The sequence below is a fragment of the Mus musculus genome, chromosome 2 (assembly GCF_000001635.26).
Source record: "Mus musculus strain C57BL/6J chromosome 2, GRCm38.p6 C57BL/6J".
In the NCBI taxonomy this organism is placed as follows: domain Eukaryota; kingdom Metazoa; phylum Chordata; class Mammalia; order Rodentia; family Muridae; genus Mus; species Mus musculus.
In genome coordinates this window covers 70108972-70121670 of record NC_000068.7, presented here as the reverse complement: position 1 = coordinate 70121670, position 12699 = coordinate 70108972, and the positions used below count along the sequence as shown (strand labels likewise).

The window sequence follows — 12699 nt, the reverse complement described above, 5'->3', positions numbered from 1 at the left end:
TCTCAAGGGTCTCCTCCTAAGACCCATCTAGGAAAATTGTGATTATCCCACCTTCTCTTTAGCACCCAAAGCTTATCAGTGAATAAGTCGGTCATTGCTGCTGTATAGCTTGTACTTATTTGCTCTTTTGACATCCCTTGCAGTTTGTTAAATGGCTATAGGAAGCATGGATTATTTTTTATAATAAAAGCAGAAAGTTCTTCATTTGACCTTTGTCCTGTGAACACAAACATTAAAACGTTTGCCTGTCTTTTCCTCTTGCAGAATATTTCCCAGGATGCTTCATCAAGGAACCACTAGGTTAAAGGTGATTATAAAGATTCCCAAGAGAGTAATCAAAATGGAATGTACCAATTTCTATCTATCTGTATCCATTTCTACTGTGAGCTCAGGGCCAGAAGAACTCTCTCACTTCCTCTGGCCCTCCTGGCCTTGTGCAATGCCCCCATAGCTGCAGCTTCATTTCAGTCCAGACAAAACAGTGAGACTCACTGAAGAGGCCTCCAAGAGGTAGGCCAGAGCTTCTTTTAGAAAAACCTAGGCTCTCAGAGCCCAAGGGAACAAGAGCCCTTCTTATCACAAGGTGCCACTATCTGGAGAGAACACCTGGGCCACACTGGATGGCCAAAGGCAAAAACAACAGTACACACAGGAGCTCCGGAGTCCAGGAATCTAGATTTCTCCAGTAAGATATTGAGGTTAAACCCTTATCAAATCACATCAAGAGCCGCTGGGCTAAAAATCTCTTCAATAATGCCTTCATGGAGACAGCCTTATCCCATGTTTTACTCTCCTAAAAACTTACCAAAGCTGAAATACAGTACGTCTTCTTCGGATGTTATTTCTTCACTAATATTTCTGAATGTCATTAAAGATTTAATTAGGTTTGCTTTCCGTATTCTGATTTCTCACCTTGCTAGAATCAATCATGCGGTCCAAAATTATAACCAGAGGTCGAGATTAAATTTTCATCCAGTACACAGGCAAAATGCTGTTATCTCAAGAGCTAAATTCGGCTAAATAAGAGGCAAGGCAAATAGACCTAAAGCTGTTCCTCCTTGGCTGTCCTTGAGCCCCAAAGTGCGGGCAGCAGCCTGGCAAATAAGATGGGCTGAGAGACACGAAGGTAAATAGGGTCCTTCATTTTCCTTACAAGTCCATGCAGCGCAGTTGATAAAGGTTATTGATCATAAAGCCTTTTAAAATAGAACGTCATCTCGGTAATCAGAAATTGCAGCCGTGAATATTCCAGCGCTAAGCATTTTTCATCATTTTAACAAACAAACATCTTAATGGCTACTTGCTGAGATAGTGAGTCTCCTCCCTAGAATGAAATATAACTCAGAGAGCAGATGTAGTAGAGATTTTAGGGATTTTTTGTTTGTCTGGTTGGTTGGCTGGTTGGTTGGTTGGTTGGTTGGGTTTTAATCTGTGAACCAGATGAACTAGACTAGATTTCCTTGTTATTCTTTCAAAAGCTCGAGAATGGGACTGAGTCTGTATTTTATGTATTGAGAAATTGCTAGAAATAACTTAGACTGTTTATGAATTTCAGAACAGTCTATAATTTAAGTGTGATATATCCGACTAGACTTTTCCAAAACTTGCAATACTCAGCCAAAGCCTTTAAAGAAATCAACCCAGGTTTGTGTTTAAAATACACACAGCAAGCTTATATAATAACATCAACTTCCCACGGGTAAGGTGGGAGAGAGGAGGGTGGAGGGGGACTCATTTTAGCTTTGAGGTTAGCAGACAACTGACATTTGCACCTCTATCCTCCAAGGCGCTGGGAGTGTGTCTCACTTCTGCCTTGTCTGGCAAATCCCCTCCCCAGAATCATGGTTGGCACCCGTACCCTCCTCCACGAAAGATGAACCAGCCTGTCAGTCAGTGCCTGCCTCCTTAGGACACCAGCAGCCTGGTCAGCCTGGAGGCCTAGCGCATTCATTCCCTACCCTCCCTGACGCAGCAGCTACCTCCACTCGGATGGACACAGAAGGACCTGGGAACTCATCAGAAGAGGAAACTGATCTACATTAGATAGTTAGCTGACTTATCCAAAGCCACACAGTTGGTTCAAACCCAGTGTGGGTGCAAAACTCACAGTACCGTCCAAGTCAGGTACATTCTGGGGATTCTTATAGTATGAAGACTTCCGGACCATCACCAATGACATTGCATTTTCTCTGAGTGGAAGTGAAAGCAACTCTCCCTTTCCTCTCCCAGTTACAAGCCCTCCTCCAGAGGTTAGGTAGGTACCATTATCCTGAGAGAAGAAACAGATTCAGAGCAGTTAAGCAACCTGCCCAAGGTCACACAGCAGGCAGGTGGGATTGAAGCATGTGCCCACAACAGAAAGATGGTAAGGAAAAGCTTGCCTTTCTGTTCCAGGATGCATTTGGAAATCAAGAAGAAAAGCAAATCAGAGAAACGGGATGGTCCCACCGGGGAATACCCCGGTCCAGTGCAGCAGCCTCTGGTTTGGGTCCTCACCCAGGCGACTAGCATCATAGGCAATCCATTGCAACACCTTGGGAAACGTCACCCTTCCTAACAGAGTGACTGCTTGACTTTCTGAAAAAGGTATGGAAATCCCCAGGGTTAGAGGACACCCTGAGTCACTCTCCCGCTGCCTGCTTTTGCAACCAGAGCTAGCAAGAGGCTCTGCTGGACTCCTTTCTAACTCTGACTGGCTCCTTCTGTGGCTTTCCTCTGATAGCCCAGCGACTACTCAGAAAGGAAGCAAGGGCAGAGTGGCTTTAGCATGATTTTCCTTTCACCTCTGGAGCACGGGCTCCCAGGACAGAGAGTCACCTAGAAGTTGGGACCCTGCACTCAGGAGAGTTGTATGACTGATTCCCTCAGCATATGCCCTCTGCTCCTGAGAACATCTAGAAATGTCGTTGGGGGTGGGAGGCAGAGCGGAGTGTACATATGCTTTGAGCCTCCCCACCTCCCCACAGAGGGGTTGGAGGAGAGCTTGGAAAGTCCCAGATGCTGACTGGAAGCTGTGGCTTTGACACTTTCTTCTTATCGAGTGGAGAGACTTTCATGTTCCCTGCACATCTGGACCCGAAGCTTGCAGATGGGGTCCTATACTTAGACCCACCGTGGAGGGTGGTGACAGCTCAGCACCGCCTGCAGGGCTGCTTCCCACCTCCGCATTAACACATGACTCAATTTCTCCACCCAGCTCCAGCTGAGGGGGAAACAAACGTACCCTGAAACCCAGGGGACATTATGTCTGTCCCCAGCCATCAACCTTGGAATGTCATTTCACCCACCCAAGCCACTTCTGAGAGCAAAAAGAAGGACAGAGAGATTTCTGCTCTGTTTCCCAAATAGGAAGGGAGGGAATAAACGCCAGGGAAACCAGGAAACAGCAAAGGCAATGGAATCTCAAAGATGAGCCCACTGGGAGAGAACCACAAGTCTTGAAGCCTTTCTCTGGGGTTTCCTGGCTCTCAAAAGTCTTAATTTCTGGTGGTAATTGTACTGGCAGATGGGGTCCTCAAGGACGCCACGCTTTGCATGTATGAGTGTGTATGTGTGTGAATGTGTGTCTACCTCTGTGTGTGAGTGTGTGTGTATGTGTGTGTGAGTGAGTATGAGTTTGTATGTATGTGAGTGTATGTGGTGTGTGTGTGTGTATGTGTATGCATGTGTGTTCGAGTGTATATTTGCACAGTGTGTGGTGACAGGGCCTTAGTGCATGCTTGGCAGGTGCTCCACAAGGAGGTCACTCGCTCCACCACAACCCTCCCAAGATTTCAAAGAAGTTCAAGTGACACAGCCACCAACGTCACTTTCCTTTACCAAGACTTTGGTGAGGCTCTACTCCCAGTATCCAAGGATCATAAAAGCCATGGGCTATAAAAGCAGAGAGGACCCTGAGGGCTGAGAATGACGACAATCACTCAAGTCAAATAGCTTTGACTGAAGCGGGAAATCTGTATCCAAAAATCGTGCCTACAATTCATTCCTTGGCGCAGCAGACTTGTCAACTCTTAGCTTATCTATGATGGAGGTAAAATCCTTTGGTGATGTGAGGGACATTCAAGTACAGCCTTATTACAATGAACTCCAATAACCAAAAACTGTTCTTACTTTGTGTTTGTACTACAGTAAGAGCCAAGATTTTAAGCTCTACTAAAAACAAAACAAACAAACAAAAAGACTTTTTATATTTAAGTTCATTTAAAAACTAATAGTGATATATTATTTAAAATATCATACAGTTAATATATTTGGAGTTATTTAAAATTTATATTGAGAAAAACGCATGTAAGGAAGAAGAATGTGATGTAAATCTATTTACTCAAAATATGTTTTTAAATGTTAGCAAATTCAGGTAAATTGAAAGTATGTATATTTTCTCATCATGATGCAATAAAACTTAAATCAAAATAAAATCTCTGCTCATGTGTGAACACAGGGGTTCATTGCTGTTGTTTATTTGCATGCTTGTTCGTTTAAGTTTTTCAAGACATTGTTGCTCTGTGTTGCCCTGGTTGTCCTAGAACTCACTCTGTAGACCAAGCTGATCTTGAACTCAGAGATCCGCCTGCCTCTGCCTCCTGAGTGCTGGGATGAAAGGTGTGCGCCACCATGTGCGACTTGTTGCCGTTTAATTTAGAAAGGGCAGAAATGTACAATTCTGAAGACAGGAAGCTCAAACTCAAGCACCCTCAGGGCCTGGCAAGAGCCAGCCCCTCATGGACTTCTTCCTGAATCCTCACAGGGCAACACCATTCTGAAGTCACTCCTGCGGCAGATACACCCCCCATGCCCCACCCCACCCCTGCCCCCAGCACTCCACTGCTAGTTCATCTTTGTAGGTGGTTTCTTTTCCCTCCTCATTCTACCTTTTTAAAAATCAATTTATTCCTCATATATTGCATCCTGATTGCAGTTTCCCCTCCCTCCTCTCCTCCCAGTCCCCCCTCCCTCGACATCCACTCCTCCTCCATTTCCCTTCAGGAATGAGCAGACCTCCTAGAGATATCAATCAAAGTGGGCATATCAAGTTGCAATAAGATTAGGCCCCTCCTCTCTTATTAAGTCTGGATGAGGCAAACCAGTAGGAGGACAAGGGTCCCAAAAGCAGGAATAAGAGTCAGCGACAAGCCCCCTCCCCTCTGTTAGGAGTCCCATAAAAACCCCACGTTACACAACTGTAATATCATTTTTTTTCTCTTCTCCCATTTTTCTGGTCAAAAATATTTAGTCAGTTCTGGGTTGAGAATTAAGGAATTAGTGACCAGAGTGTTGCTCAAGTAGAAGGGTCTGAGTTTGAATCCCCGGCACCCAAGTAAGAGTTGGGTGTAGTGGGGAGCGTCTGTAATCACAGCCCTGGGGGCTGGCCACAGGCGGATCCTAATGCTTTCAGGAATAGCTGGAACAGTCACCCAGGTTCAGTGAAAGACCTGTTGCAAAAAACTAAGATGGAGAGCCATAAAAGAAGACTTATGTCTGTCCTCCACACATGAGTACATACACACACGCACAAGCACATGCACAAGCACACCCACATACACACATGAACACTCACACTAGTCTTCAGCAACTTTTCTGACATCAGTGGTAACATGAGAAAGCTCCCAGTTCTCTTTTTTATCCAAACTAAAGCCATATCAATCAAAAATTTTTATTCTCTTAAAGTACTTTGTTTCTCCAGAATCTTCTTTTGGGGTTAATTCTTAATGTTTAGTGATACGTTGAAATATTACGTTTTCTTCAAGACTGTAGAGAGAGTGCATTATCAATACCAAACCAAAGCCTCTTACATCTGAGCCTGGTAAGTTGGAGCCATGTATCGTAAAGAACAGGCTTTCAGATACCATATTGCCCTCGTAGATACCACAGGGAGGTATCTCTGCTACTTGCTGTATGAATCTAGCAATGTACTAACAAGTAGCCACTAACCAAGGACACTGGCCACACCCATATTGCCTCTGCTAAAGGACTAATGTCATCTCTGGGATAGCCCCTGAAACCAGTGTATGTATGTAACCAGCCCTAACTCAGCTCTAGCCCTGGTCCAGCTGTAGCCCTGGCCCGGCTGCAGATTTCTTTGCTTAATCCCTGGAGCCCAGAGAATGAGAGAACTGACTTCAAAGCTGTCCTCTGATAGCCACGTGTGCACTGTGACATATGCACCCTTACACACAGCAGCAGCAACAACAACAACAACAACAATGATGGTGATATGAAACTATTTTAAAGTGCCCCCAAGCTGACGTCTCTTTGGATAACTGTTGCATTCATAAGTTATACTATAGTACCATGACTTGATGGATGAATTCTTTTAGAAAGTTGGTGTCTCTATTGCTCATTTTAGGTTGACATCAAGACGGGTACTTCTTAATGAAAATATTAACCAAACATAAACATTTTATTGAGAGCAGCAGTGCTCACAATTAAACTATTTCTTTTTCTTTTTGAGGACTTATTTCTTTTTATATGCATTGGTGTTTTGCCTGCCTACACGTATGTCTGTATGGGGATGTCACAGGAGTTACGGACAGTTGTGAGCTGCCGTGTGGGTGCTGGGGATTGCACCCTGGTCCTCCGGAGGAGCAGCCAGTGCTTTTATTACAACCCATCTCTCCAATCCCAACAATTTCTGTAGACTTAAGGAGGAGGACTTTAGGGACTGGGGTGGCTCCGATAATAAAGGACTTGCTGTGGAAGCATGAGAACCTGAGTTCAAATCTCAGCACCCGGCACATGAAGCTAGCAAGGTAGCATTTGTCTGTAACCTTAAAACTAGGAGAGTAGAAATAGGTACGTCCTTGGATCCCACCAGCCAGCCAGCCTATCCAAATTGATGTACACAACTTCAAGCTCTGACTTCCACATGTACGCAAATACATATGCACACACACACAGGCACACACGCACATGTGCACACACATGTGCACACACATGAATACATACAAATATATGTGATGATGCTGAAGAGTTTGGAGCTACATATCTCAGCTCCAATCCTCACTGTCCAAGGACAAAGAATGGTTACTGGCTGTGACGTATTTATCTCACCAGCAAGAAACATTAGGGCAGAAACAGCCACGCCATCCTTGGTGGGTCCCCAGGATCCTAAATCAAATAACGCTCATCAAAAGCACTCAGTGCCTCATGTGCAGCACGAAGCACTTGTTTGGGAACCAAGCTCACAAGCAGGAACTTAGGGAAAATAAATGGTAATAATGGCAAAAAAAAAAAAAAATTTACAGAACTGTAATGTTTTGTGGCTTTTTCAACCCTTCAACAAAAAATATCTCATTTCTCATTTCTATTCCTGGCGAGGCCAAAGGAAATGGCATTGCCGTATCATTTAGCTAGGAATGGCATAATTAATGAAGTCAAGAGTGGTTGCAAAAAGCTTGCGCTATTTCTGCATTGGTGTAAGATGGTTGTTATGGCAACCGTTCCTGTCAAGGACCCTGGGCAGGGCAGAGAGCATCGTCACAGCACATCTGTTTCTCCACTCTGCTGATTAGCTCTTGTTTGCAACAACAAGCAGATGGAAGTAAAAAGGGGGGAATTTTTTTTTCAGAAAAGAAGCAAATGTTTATTTTATTCAGGAGTCTGTTTTCTAATACAGAAACAGGGTGTTAGCTGCCTGGGGGGGGGGGGGATGCTGAGTACACCAGGTCTGGCTACACGGGATGCTTCTCAGTGGCTGAAACTGCAACATGAAGTCAGGCTGTACATTGCAGGTAGCAGTTTTTTTAAATGATGCCTCTCAAACTCCCATTTCAGAGCATCCTTCTGCCATACTTTTGTGTCTTGTTGGATGAGCAGGATAAACATGTTGTTTACCAGGAGCGCATCTCCCACACACAGCATCCCTTATGAACACCCTTGAAACCAAGCAAGCATGAGAATTATTTCCATCTATAAAATGGGGTTTGCACTCTCATACTGCCTGGGAACACAAATGGCTTCAGCACTTAGTAGATAAGCAGTCTGGGACACAGCATCTCCAAGCTTAACTTTGCTTAGTAGTGAGATGGGAAATAATCTCCATCATTGAGAATGAACAAAAGTGCATAATAAAAAGGCACCTATCAGAGTCAGGGTGTGGGAGCCAGTCCCAGTGAGTGAAGGCTTCCTTCCTGCTGGACGCATGCTTAGCAAGCTCCATATCCCAGAAATTCAACACTTAGCTGGCGTGTGGCAGCGGCCATAGAAGGAAGAGCTGCCTGTGCTGGCCTGAAGCTCTCTCCCTCCTCACCAAGGCTTTGCCCCTGTAGTTGGTTAAGAGACTGGGGATGTACCAGGCAGAGGCATGGTGTCTCCATAGCTGAGGAAAACTCAAGAGAATGGAGATATGTTAATATTTAATAGCTGCACACACCAGCTAAGTATATGGTGTCACTTCAGCACAGTCTACAGATAAAAACTCAATAAAAACTGATGTCATTTCTAAACACACACATACATATGCACACACACATGCACACATGCACAATGCATACATGAACACTTTCACATACACACACACATATGATATCTGTGGTCTCCTGATTTTTGCCTATATGTGAGACTTTTTTTTTTAGTATTAAACACGAACAACTATCTATTGTCTCTTTCCACTGCCTCCTTTTAATTCTGTTCAGTTTTTCCCAAGATGTGATGGCAACTCTGGTAGATTGTCAGCTACCCTCACCCATTACTAACACAAAGTAGGCTCTGCCTCTTTCTCCTACCCACAGGAAATTGTCAGGTGTTTGTTGGGTATAAATATGTGCTAAATGATACTAATGTAGATACTAGCATGAATTATACTGAAGTCTTTTAGTTCACTGAATCACAAAAGATAGATTCCAGCCATATACCCGCTCATATACCTATCCCATGTCCCTGGGCACTTGGCCAGACCAGGTATTGGGTTCTTCATAACACTCACAGTCGTACTAACAAGCATCTCACAGATGAGTCTGTGTGTTTATAAAATAACATATACAAACACTCTATACAAATGTAAGGTGCTGCCATTATATGAATATTACTGATAGAGAAACCAACCATCTGGAGGCAGTATAGGAGAAAAGAAACAATGAGAAGTTGTTTGTGTTCAACACACACAAAGGTACCTTAGCTAAAATCACAGACCAGACACGAGACAGGCACTCATGTGGTATGTGAGTGTGAGTGTGTGTTTGTGTGTGTGTTCACACACGTGTATGTCTGTGTGCATGTGTGTGTATGTGTCTATTCATGTGTGTCTGCACCCATGCATGTGAGTGCACATGTGTGTGTACAGTCACTCTGAACAAGCACCTGTGACATACAAGGCTTGAAGGAGAGGGGGACCCAAGCAGTTACCTGAGAGCCTTAGAACCATTGACACTGTGACCAAACCCCAGACTAAGAGAGGGCCCATTTCTGCGGTGCTGAGTTAAGTTAAGCTCCATGCCACTAGCAAACTTTCACAGATGTGCACATCTGACTCCAGGATTGGTGCAATGGAGTCAAGGAAGGCTTCTATGGAATCTTACCACACACGGTGCTTTTTCCAGGGGCTGTTGAAGTGCTGGAGTGACTCCTGCCTCTCAGCTCATCACAGGCACTGTGCCTATACATCCACCACCAAGGAAGTCCCTGGACAATAAAGTCATATAGCTCGTAGCAATCACAGCCAGGGAGACTTTGAAAACTGGAGTTTCAGGGCTGGGAGTGGAGCCCAGTGGTAGAGCATTTGCCTGCGTCCCAACCTCAATCTTCAGAATAAGAGAAAAAAAAAAAGATCTTGGACTTTGGTGACTCTATTGAGGGGCAGAATCATGAACTCTGGAATCTCCAACCCCTGGTCTTATCATATGAAAATAGTTTTCTATTGTCTAGATTATTTTTCTCATGGCAATCTAAAACATATTTTCTATGTAGGGACTCTCCTCCTCTTTTTCCTCCTCCATCTCTTCCTCCTCCATCTCCTCCTCCTCTTCCTCCTCCTCTTCCTCTTCCTCCTCCTTCTCTTCCTTCTCCTCCATCTCCTCCTCCTCCATCTCCTCCTCTTTCTTCTCCTCCTCCTCCACCTCCTCCTCCTCTTCCTCCTCCTCCGTCTCCTCCTCCTCCTCTTTCTTCTTCTCTTCAGCAATTTGCTCCCCAGCAGTATGTATCAGAGTATTCGCACCGTTAGCATCCTGCCTCACACACATTGCTCAGTTGACAGTGCTTTACCAGTATTTTTCTTTGTCAGCAGTGCCTACACCAGGCACCGAGGGGAAAAGGCTAGAGATGTTGATTATAGCTTCTCACAGCCCAAGTGAATTGTGAGTCTTGACATCTTGTCAACATTTGATTGTGATATGGTCACATTCTGTTAACTACCTGGTTCGTAGGATAGCCCACTTGAATTAAAATATCACACTTACATTGGTGTCATCAAAATAGAAGGAAATAATGGTTTAATTTCTCAGAAATAAAATAAGATCAAGGGTATTTTTGTGGTCTTTTAAAAATAAAGTATAGGCCATCTGCAAGTTTGATTCCACTAGCCTTGTTAGGGCAGGCACTGTTGCTGTATTTAATCTAAATCCACTTATTCACACAAACTGAAGGGAAAGCATATACAATCAATATTGCATTTAGGCTTCACATGCAGACAATGCTAATTTGAACCATTACTGATTGTACTTTTCAAAGACTGCATAAACGCTTGCCTCACTGATCTCACAAATAGGACGTTGTTCCTGTGGGTGTATATGCAGGGCCACAGAGCTGAGTGAAGCTTGGCTGGGGAAAGCGATACTCTATTTCAGTAATAAGGTATGAGGATGATGGGGGAGAAGTACAGAGGGTCAGAAAACCAAATAGAGGTGTGTAGCAGTGGGGGGACAGGGAACTGGGGGTAGCTACTAGGAAGTCCCAGATGCTAGGAAAGCAAGAGGCTCCCAGGACCCAACGGGGATGGCATTAGCTGAAATGCCCAACAAAGGAGAGAGCGAACCTGTAGAGACCATATCCAGAGGTTAGGCACAGCCCCCATTTGAGAAATGGGGTCACCTACTCATCTCAAAAATATTAGCCCAGAATTGCTCCTGTCTAAAAGAAATACAGGGACAAAGAGAAGCAGTTTGCTGGGATTAGAACAGGAGTACCTCCTTCCACATTATGCCACTCAACGAGCTGCACATCTTTGGTTAGCGTCCCTTTCAGGACACATCACTTGAAATCTAAGGAGGTATTTGCCAATCCAATAGCTTTGGTGCCTTCCTTGAGGTGCAGTCCATTCATCTGATCCCTCTGGCTTCCTCACCAAATGTTCATTCATCCAGCAAATATGCATTGAGCGCCTACTCTGGGCCAGCACTGAATGGAGAGTTTCAGGGTTCAAGTCCCCACCAAAGTTTCAAGTCCTGGGAGTCCAGACCCTCCCATACTGTGCAGAGATGACTTGTGGGCTAAGCGCAGGCTGGGTGTGAAGGCTGCAGTGGCAGGCTACTACCCAGAGATAAGAAGTAGGAGCCTCCATGTGGCCCAGGAATGTGGGAGGGAAATCCGTTGCCCACTACTGTTAGTGAAGGGGAAATTGAAAATAAACTTGGACAGATATAATACGGGATAGGAGGACTCTGCTCTCCTTCAAAGGAACCATGAGCCTCCGCCCCTGTGGGGTTCACCAGGTCCTTATGAAATGTGTATTTCTTCATTTTAATGTCAGTGGTTGCACTGTCACAAATGCAAACCTCCCAGATCACCTGGGTAACTAACTACCTGCCGTATAGTTTTAGTACCCACACTCATTTGCTATGAGACTGTGCCCGGCTCACAGAAAGCAATGGCTAGAAGCCAGAGGAGTTATTGTTCTCAAAGAGAGATCATGTGGACTGAAACGCAACCACATGGCAGTGGGTAGGGATCAGGTCAACACGTGGCATGTGGTATGCCAGACTCAAAGAACCCACACTTGTGTGCTGAGACACAATCGAGTGCTAAGGCATAAAACAATAGCCTGTCTCATCAAACTGCTGATTAGCAGGTCACTGGCTTTGTAGTTTTTAAATATTTTTAATGGGTCTATAAATATGTGATAAGAAGTTTAGATCTAGTTCCGAACTTTTAAACCTATTTAAGAAACGTTTACAATAAGTAAATAATGTAATCTGCCAGCTTTTGCTTTTTGTTTAAGGTGGGTCTATTACCCAAATAAAAAAATGGAAGGCCATATACGGTGGGGAACATTGAAGAAGATTGAGTAGCGACTGGTCGGAGCAGAGACTGGCATGAGCTACCTACTGTCTTAGCCTCCGTATGATCGGCCATCATACAGAAGACTGACCATGCATACAGAGTGGAGATGGAAAGCCCTCTAGGAAGGCGACTGCCTGTGTCCTCTGATACAAAGAATCCATTTGCTTTCTCCCAGAGAGCTGCTTTCAGGTGAAGGTCGGGTGCTGGGAAGTGCTGACCAAACAAGCCAGCTGCACGAGTGACTCACACACAGCTTACCCGGCTGGAAAGCTCCCCGACTTCTGTATGCCTCATCTCTGTTATTGAGGCCAGAACTAAATTAGGACCAAACTCTTTTCTATTGCAGCAAGCTAACAGTGTACCCAGGAGAAGTTGCTATGAACATGGTTGGAACAGCTAGAGAAACTGCATGCAGCTCTGTAGGCTGCTTGGAGCTGAAATGAGGCTCACCACCAAGCCATAGGTTGTAGGCTTGTTTATCTAGGAAAAGTA

At 44.6% G+C, this 12699-nt stretch overlaps 1 protein-coding gene across 13 annotated transcripts in view; it reads right to left on the bottom strand.

Moving 5' to 3' along the window:
* The window catches only part of Myo3b (myosin IIIB), a 390070-nt gene that overhangs the window by 307525 nt on the left and 69846 nt on the right, over positions 1–12699 (bottom strand). The window lies entirely within an intron of this gene.